The sequence below is a fragment of the Rhipicephalus microplus genome, chromosome X (genome assembly GCF_043290135.1).
Source record: "Rhipicephalus microplus isolate Deutch F79 chromosome X, USDA_Rmic, whole genome shotgun sequence".
NCBI lineage: Eukaryota > Metazoa > Arthropoda > Arachnida > Ixodida > Ixodidae > Rhipicephalus > Rhipicephalus microplus.
This window is the reverse complement of record NC_134710.1, coordinates 103,299,212-103,312,521: the sequence shown is the minus strand read 5'-3', so window position 1 is coordinate 103,312,521 and position 13,310 is coordinate 103,299,212.

The following is a 13,310-nucleotide window of genomic DNA, read 5'->3' as shown; positions in this document are numbered from 1 at the left end:
GATCCCGCAGCCTGCGGGTCAGCAGCCGAGTACCTTAGCCACTAGACCACCGCGGCGGGGCGCAGGATTTGTATTGGAAGCGTGGAATATATCTGAGGATCTTATTTAGATTGCAAACAAAAATTACACGGAATTTCATATTCGGGACTTTACGAGCCAATACCACAGTATAAATATAATGCAAGACGTATATCGGGCAGCCTGGATTAGATTTGACACCATGAGGTTTTTGAAGTTGCACCTAAATTTAAACACGTGGTCGTTCTTGCATTTTGCTCCCAAAAATATGCGACCACGTAAGCTGGCAATCCAAGCCATCGCGTTGGCCATGTTGTACTTTAAAAAAAGTAGGTCTATACATTGCTACGCGTGACAATTAACAGTCGCTTGGCACTTGCCGAATTGCTATCACTACAGACTTCGTATCATGATTTTTTTTTTGTACTCGCGCTTTTATTGGTTCTCCGTCAGGGAATGCAGTGGCAGCTGCCGCAAAAGTCGGTACGAGACCGATCTGTGCGGTGAGGGTTGTTCGGCGGATCTTGCTGCAGCGGCAGTGGGCTGCGCGTGGCTGTCGCGGAAGGCCATATAAGGCGCGTTCACACTATAGTGTGAACGCGCCGTCAGTGGGTAAGAAGTATAATAATGTGTAAGGTTCTAGGTCAGAAAGTCACGATATGATTGTGAGAGATGTCGTAGAGGGTGCCGGAAATTTCGACCAAGGGGCGTTTTTCAACGTGCACTGACATCGGACAGTACACGGGCTTCTATAGCATTTCACCTTCATCGAAGTGCGACCGAAGCGGCGGGGATCAAACTCGCGACGTTCAGGTCAGCAGCCGAGCTCCACAACCGCGTCATAACCGTGGTGGACAAATTGGGTGATTGGGCTTTAAAGCATGGAGTAGTTGGCTTAAAACCCACACCCGCCAACGTTTTTTAGTTTCATACTGATTTAGTTTTTACATCACTTGGTCATACTTTGGAAGTCATGAATTATCGTCAAGCGCCGCTTACGGATCCGGACATGCTAGTATTATTTGCTCAATACGGATGCTAGAGCGGCCTAGTCAGGGTGGTTTAGGGGGACGAACACAGCATTGGCGGCACACTGCTTTTGTCACTCCCCCCCTACCCCCCCTTCATGTAGGGTAGCCAATCAAGCCTACAGCTTGGTTAACCTCACTGCATTCCTTATTCGTTTCTGTCCTCCTCTCTCTTTGTTCAACTGACTTCTTCCTAAATAAAAGGAAACCCTGGGACATCTGAACAATTATTGTAGTCTGACGAAATACCACCAATCCCTATAGACCTGTGTCTCCCTATTTCTCAGTAAAGGACTTTCCATCCATCCATAGAATATTTTGGTAGAAAGATTTGTTTTACGTCACAGGTGAACGGACACGTTTCCTCAATGCGTAGAAACGCCTGTGCATTTATGAAAGAGATTATTTACGTAAATAAATTGAATAAATTGATTTGCCTATTTTACACCGGTTTACAGCGCCCAGAACCACACTCTAAAAAAAGAGCGAGTAAAAAGGGTGTCTTTTTGTCCCACAACAATAATCGTCATCTATAATGCGTTCCATCCTTACGCTATCGCCCCGCGCCCGATACATTCTGGTCACGATCGACATGTCCATTATCAGGGTTACATTGAATTCTCGATAGGAAAGTGGCCAGTGCCGAGTTTTCAAGCAAGGAAGCACACGCAAGCCTGGTGACGATTACTGTTGTGGGACAAGAAGACACCCTTTTTACTCGATATTTTTTTAGAGTGCAGTGCAAAAATGTTAACTGTAATGCCCCCCTTTGTGGAAAACTTAGGAAAGGAGTTGTTCGACCGAAATATTTCTAACTGTACGTAGAGATTAAAGATGGAAGGGCAACACGTGGCCAAAAACTCAGGCATTTGGAGGGCACTATCACTGTTAAGAGTGCAAATGATATAGGTATTAAGATTCCGATCAGCCGATTTTGGCCTAGGTTAACTTTACCAGAAAAAGCTAAAAGTGAAGCCCGCCAAATAAGCAAATCATGAGGCCAGCGCCTTTTTAACTGCCCTGTCCCGTTTTAGGCGACAGTATACAACAGCCTGACTGCGTTGTTAATTGATTCGCGGCTCGTTTTATAGCGCTGAAAATGAGGCGCGCAGACATGCATGTCATATTTTATTTATTCTTGAAAACGTTTCTACATATCTTAGTATATAGTTAACGGTTTACACACACACACACATACACACACACACACACACACACACACACACACACACACACACACACACACACACACACAAAGAAGGATTGTGTAACTAATACACAATCTACAACTTTCTCATTAAAATTTTTCTTGTGCGTTGTTGGTTAAGTATCCTGAAATGAGTATGAACTTGGGCAATGTGACTTTTTTTTTCTCCAATAGCCTACAACGAGATTTGTTTGAATCATTCTAGATAATTCTGGGTTATATTTCTCTACTTTTTATGACTTGATTTGATTGATATGTGGGGTTTAAAGTCCCAAAACCACTATATGATTATGTACTTTTTATGACTGCGCCAAGGTGTGACAGTGTAGTATATTGCAACACAGGAATGAGAAAACTCGTTTTACTCGTTCAACGTTCTCGAACGGAACTGAATTTGTGCCTTTCATTTTATTCTTACAGCTATATAAAATGGTGTACGAAGTGTCTATGTCGGCCCATGAATGGACTACTTCCTATTTCTGGACCATATACACGTTTAGTATCATTGTGCATTCGCAGTTACCATTCCGTTTTCACTTATTCGTACGAATGCACTATTCCTAGACATTTATGCTTACCACCTTGAGGATCTCGCTATATACGGTGAGTAAGCTAAGCTAGACGTCTTATCTACGGCCCAATGGACCACCGGATGTTCAAACGTAGATGGGTAGTTCACGGAGGTGTCCAGTGTCGTATATTATATACAGTGACAGAATTGGCGGCGCGAGGGCTGTCGTCCTGCCTGCCCGATCACAGGGAGAGCAGGAAGCCGGCTTCGACCACACGAGAGATGCTGTCGCACGAGGCAGCTGATAAAAAGAGTCATGTCCCCACGACCGCCCAGAGACAGAGGCGGCCGCGATCTCTCAATCCCAGCCGTCGGCCGCGCGATCGGCGGCGGCGGCATCCGCGATCGGGGCCTAATGGCCGCCGCCGCCGGCGCACAGCAGTCGGGACCACCACGGCGCCTAAAAGGGGCGAGCACTTTCTCACGAGAACAGGCCGTCGGGGCCCTCTTATTACGGCGCCGCGGCTGCCGATCCTCGCGCTTTCGGGCGGGCAGCTTGTGGCCTCGCCGCTGTTTTCCCCAACGAGCAGACGCGCCTCTTCACACCATATCGACATCAGAACGGGAGGTCCAACTAGACCATTTCGTGCTCATTGGGACCTGTCGGCGACCGTGGTTTCAGACACGATTGTGCAAGCCGAGCACTCGCGCTGCTCTTTGCCGCTTTTTTTTTTTCGCCGTCCCCTTTGCGTGTTTTCTTGGCGGTATTTTTCCTGTTGTTCTTGTCGTTGACCGTCGCTTGAAGCGTAATTGAAGAGCAGTCGCGCTCCGAGGCGCTTGCTGAATGCCGCTTGCGCGCAGCTTGAAAGTGGCCATGAAGGTAACACGGGAGTGTCTGTTAGCCTCCAAATCGGTTAAGACAACGTCTTCCTCTGTAGAGGTGAATCCTGGTGAACATATACGATCTGAGAATCGGTGTTATGCTTTGCGATATATTCTCCTTTCCTTCCTTTTTTCCGAACCTATTAATCTGCGTATCGATTTTGTATAAGACAGCACTTGCAATAAGCAACACGACCGGTATTGTGAACTGAAGCTAGGTGTGCACATACACACAAACCTGAATTCACGCGCTATCAAGTTTAACGTGCCTAGTTATGGCATGTAGACGTGGTTTTTAGAGAGTGCCTGTGCGGCCATGAAGTTGATATTCGAAATAGGGCGCTTGACCTGAAGTCAAAAGCAGCCAAGAGAAGTCAAGCTTAATTTTTAACCAAACTTTGGTCATGACCAGATGAGAAAAAAATGATAGACAGAAAACCAACTAACACAACGCGTATCAGAGGGAGTGAGGAAAACCTCATTAATTTTCGGCAGCTTCATGGTGCGAAACATTGCAACATCGCTAGCATACAGTGTTTCTATTTTGTGTTCACAGCAGACTTGTTATGACCGAGGCTTTCCGTATGTCGTAGATATGAAGTTATCATAATCATAAACAGACGCGAGCTCAATGAGCACCCAAACATTATGGGCTGGTGTTTAATGGAAGAAGCTGAGACGTGCCCACCAGCTCTGCTGTGCTTGTGATACATAAGGCACGCTGGGCTAATTTTACTTTTTTCCAAGAACTTAGTGGGCATGCCGAAGGTAGAAATATAACACTTTGCCAGTTGACGTCTTTCTACTTAGAACTGCCGTCTAAATGTATTAAAATCTATCAGCATGCAATTCCAGCTGCACCTTGTTTCTAAGCTTTGTTTTGGAAACACCGAAGAAAATGAGCCAATATTTGTTACAATAATTGCGAAGGTAGAGTTTTCAAAGAAGATTCTGCAAGGTGCAATAAACGGAATGCACCGGTGCTGTCCTGATAGTTTAATGTTCAACAAAGTCCATTGGACAATCACACCATCAATGTTGCATTCGCTTGAATGCCTGTCAGATAAGCTTTGGAACCATCCATATCGTAAAATGGACTCCTTGAGTGCATCCAAGAAATCCCGACATGGCTTCCAAATTACACTGATATTGGAGAGTACTGGGGATTAAATAAATGAGCAAACAAACTCACAGGGTCGTTTATCAATTTGCGTAATACGACTCGAAAGCCGAAACCATGTGGTGCAGTCATCGTCATACCCTTCGATGCCACAAATCGGTTCTGCAGAATCCTACAAAGTGGCATATTGGGGGGGGGGATGAGTTTAAGGAAGGCAAATTGACAACCACCCGTTTGTAGTACGAAGCCAACACGAAGACACATATTAGCCGTGCTACAAACGGTAGTTGGTTGGTTGATTGGTTCTTCAGTAGCTTGGCGCAACCAACCCAGGGAGATAGACCATGCATGAATCGAATAGTGCCTTAATTGCTTGTCAACCTAATTCACTTTTTGAAGGAAAGAGTTGAATCCATTAGGTATTACAGGTAATTACAGGTAATTAGGTATTACAGATAATTACAGGTAAACTTGCAGGAGTTCAAAAACTTTCAAATAAATGGCATAATTAACACATAAAAAACGTAAATGCCTAAAATAACTGAATTTAGCTACGTTTAGTATTCGATTCTTTTAGACTCTCGTGAAAAATTTTTAACAGCGTTGAAAACACACCGGTGGCTAAAACCAAATGTGATTGCGATAAATGAAAGAATCCCCCGAAGTGACAAGATTAAGTGCAACTTTCTTAGGGGTTCTTCTAGTAGTCTTTTCCTTTGTCTTTTAAATCTTCCTCTTCTTGTTCTTCGATCATGATGATGACAACGATGGCTTTCAGATGACTTTGGAGTTCGAGTGCTCATACAAGAACAATCGGTTAGTTAGAGGTACAATGAAGATGCCGATGATGATCGTCACCATCATTATAATCAACTGCGACAGATATTATTGTCATAGTCTTCTTCGATAATAACTTTTGGTGCCATTTCGTGTGGATTTTTATTTATGAAGGCTTTCACCCTAATAAATATAAGGGCGAAGAAGTAAGCAGTATAGAAGAGCCTGCTAAGAAAAAGCAGTTTTTTTTCTACCTGTCTTCGTTACAATAACGCAGTCACAAAGCACCAACATTAAGGTGTTCCAGCCTTAATTGGGGGTTTTCGCGTTTTGGATCCTTCCAGCCAAAAAGCGTCGTTCAGGCATTTTCGGTTATGAAGTTCGCCACTCTGTTGCAAGTGCCTATACAGCTTACCTGCTTGGTGGACCGAGGGAAGAATTCCACCGGTGCTGCATTCCCATCTCACCGAATTACAGCGGACATAATGCATGTTCCCCATGATACGAAACTCTCACTCGATACTTGGACAACAGAGCCTATCAAAGATGGCGTTCGCCATCTGTTGACTACAAGGACCACCGTATTAACGCTATAGCGTTAGAGAGCTCGTGTCGCAGAAATTTCGCCGTTGGCGTCGGCACCATTGGTTGTGAGCGAAAAACCGAGAAAGAAGCAAATAAAATAAAGAATAAAATTTCGTCGCCGCTAAATACACGCAGAAACTTTCAAATAGCTCTAAAAATGGACAACTATACCCATCTAGCGGAAAACATATAATGCCTTTCCAGAGGCATTGATCAAGCAAACAGGAAACGGTAGATAATGTGCTGCCATCTGTGACGAATTGTGAGACTCTTTATGGCCTCCGAGATGGCGAGCGCACGGCGTGTATGTTGGAGGCCACAAGACTCTCGCTGTAGATCAACAACCTGTATGTACCACACGCGCACGCGCGTGTCTGTGTTTGTCTTTGTGCTATCTGTGAGACATTGTGAAAAACGTGTCTCGACTACAGCAGAGTGCTGTTCTAGCAGAGGGAAGTGGCCACACTGCACAGTCACTGCATTATTAAAATTCGTCGCGCTTGCACGCGCGCGTGTTTGTGTGCGTGTGTTTGCGTGTAACAAAACAAATTATTAAGTATACACTTAGCGGTTGAAGCGCGCATTAGGGGCTGGATTTCGGCATCGCATTCAGCTCTTCAAGGCGAAGCTTATGGGTCCCCCAATTTTTTCTGTGCGGGCGCAGCACTTTACTGTTCAGGTGGGCCACCCGAGCGTACACGTGCCATCTCACACCTGTCAAACAAACATGACTTCACCTCGGTGAACTTCCGCTTCTCGCTTGGAGCCTCCCGATTTCAGGCTGGCTGGAAACAACTGGAGTTGCGTGTTTTTTAGGATGACGCCATCCTGGGGCATAAAACAAACAACGCTCTAAGCACTCGGCATGCTTAGCCGGATCATAAACGATGGCTGATCACCATGAACCGCCTCTGAAGTGGGGCCACGGCATGTCATGAGTATGAAAGCGCAAGGACATGAACATGTCTTTCCATTCTACCGTCACGGTCAGAATGGAAAGACATGCTAATAGCTGCTTCTGTGGGCTCGCAAATCCTGCAGCCAGTCCGACCATCTCGCGAGGGTGGTGCTCGTGAGATAGGGGGGGGGGGGGGGGGCGGCCAAAAGTTCCCAGGCCACGCCGCCATAGAAATAAATGGAATAGTGGCCTGGAAACTTTTTAACCAGCCCTATACATCCTTTCCACACGGCAGCTGTACCCCTCGACAAAGAGCTCTATGGTCTGCCCCGCCGCAGACAGCGGCCGCTCGTGCTGTACTCCGCTGCATGTCTCGGACTATGTCGGTTTCTGACGCTAAAATGCCGCCAAGACCATTCCCATTCGAAACTATTGGAGAAACAGCCTCCAAGATCGCCATCATCTGTGTATGCATGAGACGACTACACTCATATATCTTACGCTCTGTCACATGAAGAGCCTTATACCCTCTCCTTTTATCTTACCCTCTGCCACATAAAGCTACCATCCTGGAAACACACGTTTCTGGACCCGTCTAAACTAAGGATATCATCAGGTCTCACAGTATATATAGTCATTACTCTGGCAAATGCCAGAGTTATGATTTCGTTACACTGACCCCCGTATTCTAGAACCTCCCTTCACTCAACGCTTCGCCTTCACTTGAATAAGCCGATGGGAGCGCCATCTCTAGGTACGGCAAGTCATTGCATATCAGTGATAGTCTGCTGCGATTCTAGAGTAGCGCAGCGTCATTTTCAGCCGAGTGGTGGCGCAGTGCTCAACTCTGTCTAGTTAAGGGTGAAAGTCGAGTCAAGGAGCGTTTGTGTAAACTACGGGGGTGAGACTTTCATGGCCTACTGAGCAAGGTCTGTTTCAATGAACCAGACCAAAGAAATCGCCGAAGCGCTTACCATATATATAGCTTGCCTCTCCTGCCGACGACGCGGTATCAGAATTCAGACCAGCACTCAGTAAAGTCAACGAAGCCACAGTGACGACCTCATTATTATCTGAAACCTATCCATGCAATCCCGAGTCTCCTATACAAAAGACATGGCTTTGGAACTAGGCTCACATGTCAGTCTCTGCGTGGCTGCATGCATCGTTTTCGCAAAATATGCCTCTTTTGGAACCCGGGGTGCGCGGCGGCGTTGCGAAAGCTCTGACTGGGCCATACTTTAGCACAGTGTCTTTTCAGTTTCATCAATAGATGTAGCAAACTATCACATCGGTTCACTGCGACTCATTGTGATCCGACATACAGACTCCCGTTTGTGCTACAGACGACAGCTATATGGCTATATAAATCGGCTTTACCATTCTCCCACGTGTGACCATAGAGTTTACTAAACCTAACTATAGGGAACTCTGGCGCTGCGATCGTTCAGCCACCATGGGGATGATGGGTAGTACATATATTTTGCTTAGTCTTCGTGTTTTCGGGCTCCGAACAAACTTATGGCTTTGTTTACTGCCGTGTTTTGTTTTTGTTCCAAATAAAAGAACAGACCGTTGTGACTTCCGTGACCCGTTTTGAATTGGTGAGCCTAAAAGATTAAGGTGGTGAAGTGCAACTACTTAGCCTTTGCTGATTGTCGTCTCGTGACAAAGCAGCTCCAGGCCACGCGAAGCCCAATGGAGTCAGAAGAACAAAGATTAGACAAATTTATCTACTATCCGTCATTCCTATTTTCTCTGAAGCACCACGCCTTGCAGCTCCCACAGACACCATCGACAGAGTTCCCTCTAGTAAGTATTGTATATAGGACTCTATGCGCGCGACGAAGCTTTCCCCTGTGATGCATGAAACCACGACGACGCAGCTAACGTAGCTTAACACAGATATTTTCAGCGGGTCCCTATGCGGCCTCGGAAAAAACGAGGTATGGGCACTGCGTCTGAAAACAGTTATGCTTGTGCCCTGTTCACGTGTACATATAATGTCGTCTTTATTCAAAACGAAAACGTGTGGCATTGATAATGAATGACCATATATACAGTGCTCATAAGCCTTGCGAACGAGGCAGCCCCATTGCTAAGTGCTGTCATAATATATATATATATATATATATATATATATATATATATATATATATATATATATATATATATATATATATATATATATATCCACTAGTACAAGTTTTACAAGTATTATTTACACAGATGCTGGCATGCTTGTATGTGCCGCTGTTGAGAAGAGGACAAAGATGCGCGTGCAGAGAAAAACAATAGTCATACTGCCGTTATTCGAATCAGTTTGACGTCTTTGTGTGCTATTATCTGCAGCTTACAGTTACGTTGTAACGTGACACTGGTGGAGGTGCTGGGTTATAGTCTATGCACTGTTCCCACGAGGAAGATCTCGGTCCCAACATCGACGCCTTAGTAGAAGCAGCCAACCTTCGACGCAGTCGGCGGCAACTAGGCCTACCACCCCAATTCAGCCCTCTTCCAGAACGCTCCAGAACCATGGCATATGCGACAACTGCAAGCCAGACTGAACCGACCGCGACTCCACCAGCACCATGGCTACCAGCCTCTCGAACGCCAAAGCCCTTCCATGGGGAGCCCTACGAAGACGTTGAAGACTGGCTGGATCAATACGATCGAGTCGCCATCGCCAACGAGTGGGACGAGCACCGGAAACTGCGGTATGTCTATTTTTACCTGGAGGTTTCGGCGCGTATTTGGTTCGATAATCACGAGGCCGCCCTGTCAACCTGGCCGGTGTTTTGCACTCAGCTGCGGAACACGTATGGTAGCGCCGACCGGAAAAAACAAGCCGAACGTCTCCTCAATTCTCGCAATCAAAGACCCAATGAAAGCGTGGCCATGTTCGTTGAGGAAATGTCTCGTCTGTTCCGTCGAGCGGATTCTGCAATGACGGAAGACAAAAAGGTGCGCATTCTGATGCGGGGTGTCATGGAGCAGCTGTTTGCAGGACTTGTGTGAAACCCACCAGCTACCGTGGCAGAATTCCTCCGTTAAGCTACGACCATGGAGCGAATGCTAAGACAGCGGTCTTCGCAGTATGAACGGTCCGACAACCTTGCATGTCTGTCAGCACCCTTGGTAACACCCGATGTCACGAGCATGAGAGACCTTGCTGAGCTAGTTCGTAGCATTGTACGCGACGAGCTGCAAAAGCTTCACGCAGTGCCTTCACAGCAACAAGTGGCTGCTCTGACAGACGTTGTCCGTGAAGAGGTGCGGCAGCTGGTACGACCATTAGCGCCACCTTCAACCGAAGCTCCTCTGCTAACGTATGCGGAAGCTGTACGTACTCCTGCACCGGCAGCCAGCTATTTCCCCCGACCGACTAGCCTGCAGACACCACAGCACTTCTCGGTCGGGCCACGCTATGAAAACCAACGACCGACTTGCATGCAGATGCCGCAGTACTTCTCGGGCCCACCACACTAGGAGAATCCGCGACCTAATTTGCGGAAATGTAGCGTGTGGCGCGCTTCCGACAATCGGCCACTATGCTACCACTGTGGTGAGCCAGGTCACTTGTACCGGGAGTGCTCGTACAGACAGATGGGCCTACCTAGATTTCGGCCAGACGCTCGTCGGCCCAGGGACGGTGAAGGACCCCCCGCCATCGCAGAATACTTGGCAAGTCTACCGTCTCCGAATCTTCAGCGACGCCAATCACGCTCTCCGTCTCCTCGATGCTCTACGTCCGTGAATCAATACTCCACTTTCGCCGATGTTGTTGCGGGACGATCCGCTATAGGTCCCCAAGTCTACGCCGGGGAAACTAGAATCAGCGGCCTCCGGGGGTGGGACCGCTGTTAAGCTATCATCAAAACAGGCTCCTCCGACCCATCCACCGACCTTCGACGATTCCTTTCAGCCGACACCTCACATCGCTGACGAACCCGTTTCTGCTGACATTGCCATTCGTGTCGACAACCATCCAGTGACTGCTCTGGTCGACACCGGCCCCGACTACTCAGTTATCAGCGCTGAACTTGTGGCTGAACTCAGGAAAGTCACGACTCATGGACCGAACCTTCGGACAGTCGGTGGTCATCTCTTGACACCAATCGAGAGATGCACCGCAAGGCTGCAAATCTGTGAGTCGACGTTCATTGCTTCTTTCGTTGTGCTTCCCGAATGCTCCCGGAAAGTTATCCTTGGCATGGATTTTCTTCGTGAGCACGGCGCTGTTATAAATCTTCGAGACTGCCTCGTAACGTTTGCTGACGACTATAGCCTGAAGCCTAGAGATACTAATCCGCAGAAGACTGCGCTTCGCGTTGTCGACGACACCGTCACACTTCCGCCACGCACCAGTATATTCGTTACAGTACAGGGCGACAAAGACCATGACAGTAGTGGTATTGCTGAAGCCAACCTTTCGGTGCTCTTGTCTCAGCAAATCTGCGTTGCCCGCGGAATAATTCAATTTAAACGTGAGATGACTGAGTTGTTGGTAACCAATTTTAGTGGAGCATACCAATATTTGACCAAGCGAACAACTGTCGCTCATTTCGAATCTATTCACGATGAAGCGTGTGCGACGATAGCCCCAATTTCTGCAGCCGTTGAAAGTTACACCGCGGTAGCCGATGCAGTCGATGTCAATCCGAACCTGTCATGTGCGCAGAAAGAGCAAATCCGCTGTATCCTCCGCATGTTTAGCGACTGTTTCGCGTCTACATCCAAGATAAAACAAACGCCAACCGTAAAGCACCGCATTGTCACTGACCATGCTGAGCGACCCATACGTTAGCACGCCTGCCGAGTATCACAAAAGGAACAAGAGGCTATACGTTCTCAAGTGAAGCAGATGCTCGAAGATGGCGTAATCAAACCCTTGAACAGTCCATGGTCGTCCCCCGTCGTATTAGTAAAAAACAAGGATGGCAATCTCCGATTTTGCGTCGATTACCGCAAACTCAACAAAATCACAAAGAAAGACGTTTATCCGCTTCCGCGCATCGACGACTCACTAGACCGCCTCCGACGCGCCCTATACTTCTCCTTTATGGATTTACGCAGTGGCTACTGGCAGATCGAAGTTGATGAACGCGACAGAGAGAAAACAGCATTCATAACGCCTGATGGTCTGTATGAATTCAAGGTGCTGCCCTTCGGTCTGTGTTCTGCCCCTGCGACATTCCAGAGGATGATGGATACAGTGCTCTCCGGTCTCAAGTGGGAAGCATGCCTTGTTTATTTAGACGACGTCATTGTCTTCTCCCAAACGTTTGAGCAGCATTTGCAGCGACTTAGGTCTGTGTTTGCTGCAATTCGCACGGCAGGCCTATCACTGAAACCAGAAAAATGTCATTTTGGTTACAACGAATTAAAGTTCCTCGGTCACCTTGTTAGCCCTGATGGTATTCGGCCTGACCCAGACAAAACATTGGCTGTCGCAGATTTTCCACCACCTACCAACAAACGTGATGTGCGTCGATTTTTAGGCATCTGCGCATACTACAGACGCTTTGTGCAAAATTTCGCAAACATTGCCGAACCCCTCACTCGTTTGACAAAAGACGACGTTCCCTTCGTGTGGGGCCTTGAGCAAACACGCGCTTTCTCCGAGCTCCAGCAGCGTCTCCCGTCTGAGCCCTTACTCGGACACTACGACGAATATGCCGACACTGAACTACACACAGACGCCAGTAACATCGGCCTTGGTGCAGTCCTCGTCCAGTGGCAAGGCGGTGTCGAACGCCCACGATTGCTTATGCATCACGATTGCTTATGCGAGTCGGATTTTATCATCTGCGGAGGTGAATTACACAACAACTGAAAAGGAGTGCCTAGCTGTTGTCTGGGCAATAGCTAAATTCAGACCGTACCTGTATGGTCGCCCGTTCAGAGTTGTTACCGATCATCATGCGCTCTGCTGGTTGGCGAACCTTAAAGACCCTTCCGGACGTCTGGCCAGGTGGAGCTTACGCCTTCAGGAGTTCGATTTGACAGTCGTGTACAAGTCTGGCCGGAAGCATACTGACGCGGACTGCCTTTCCCGAGCTCCTCTTAAGACAGCGTCAGGGGATCACAATCTCGACGGCCGTTTTCTCTGCGCCGTTAGTGTATCCGACTTGGCCGAACAGCAGAAGAACGATTCCGAGCTTCGACAATTCATCGAATATCTCGAAGGCCGTACGCTGCATCCACCACCAGCATTCGCCCGCTCGTCATCATCGTTCTGCGTCTACAGAAATATCCTCTATAAAAGAAACTTCGACCCTTAC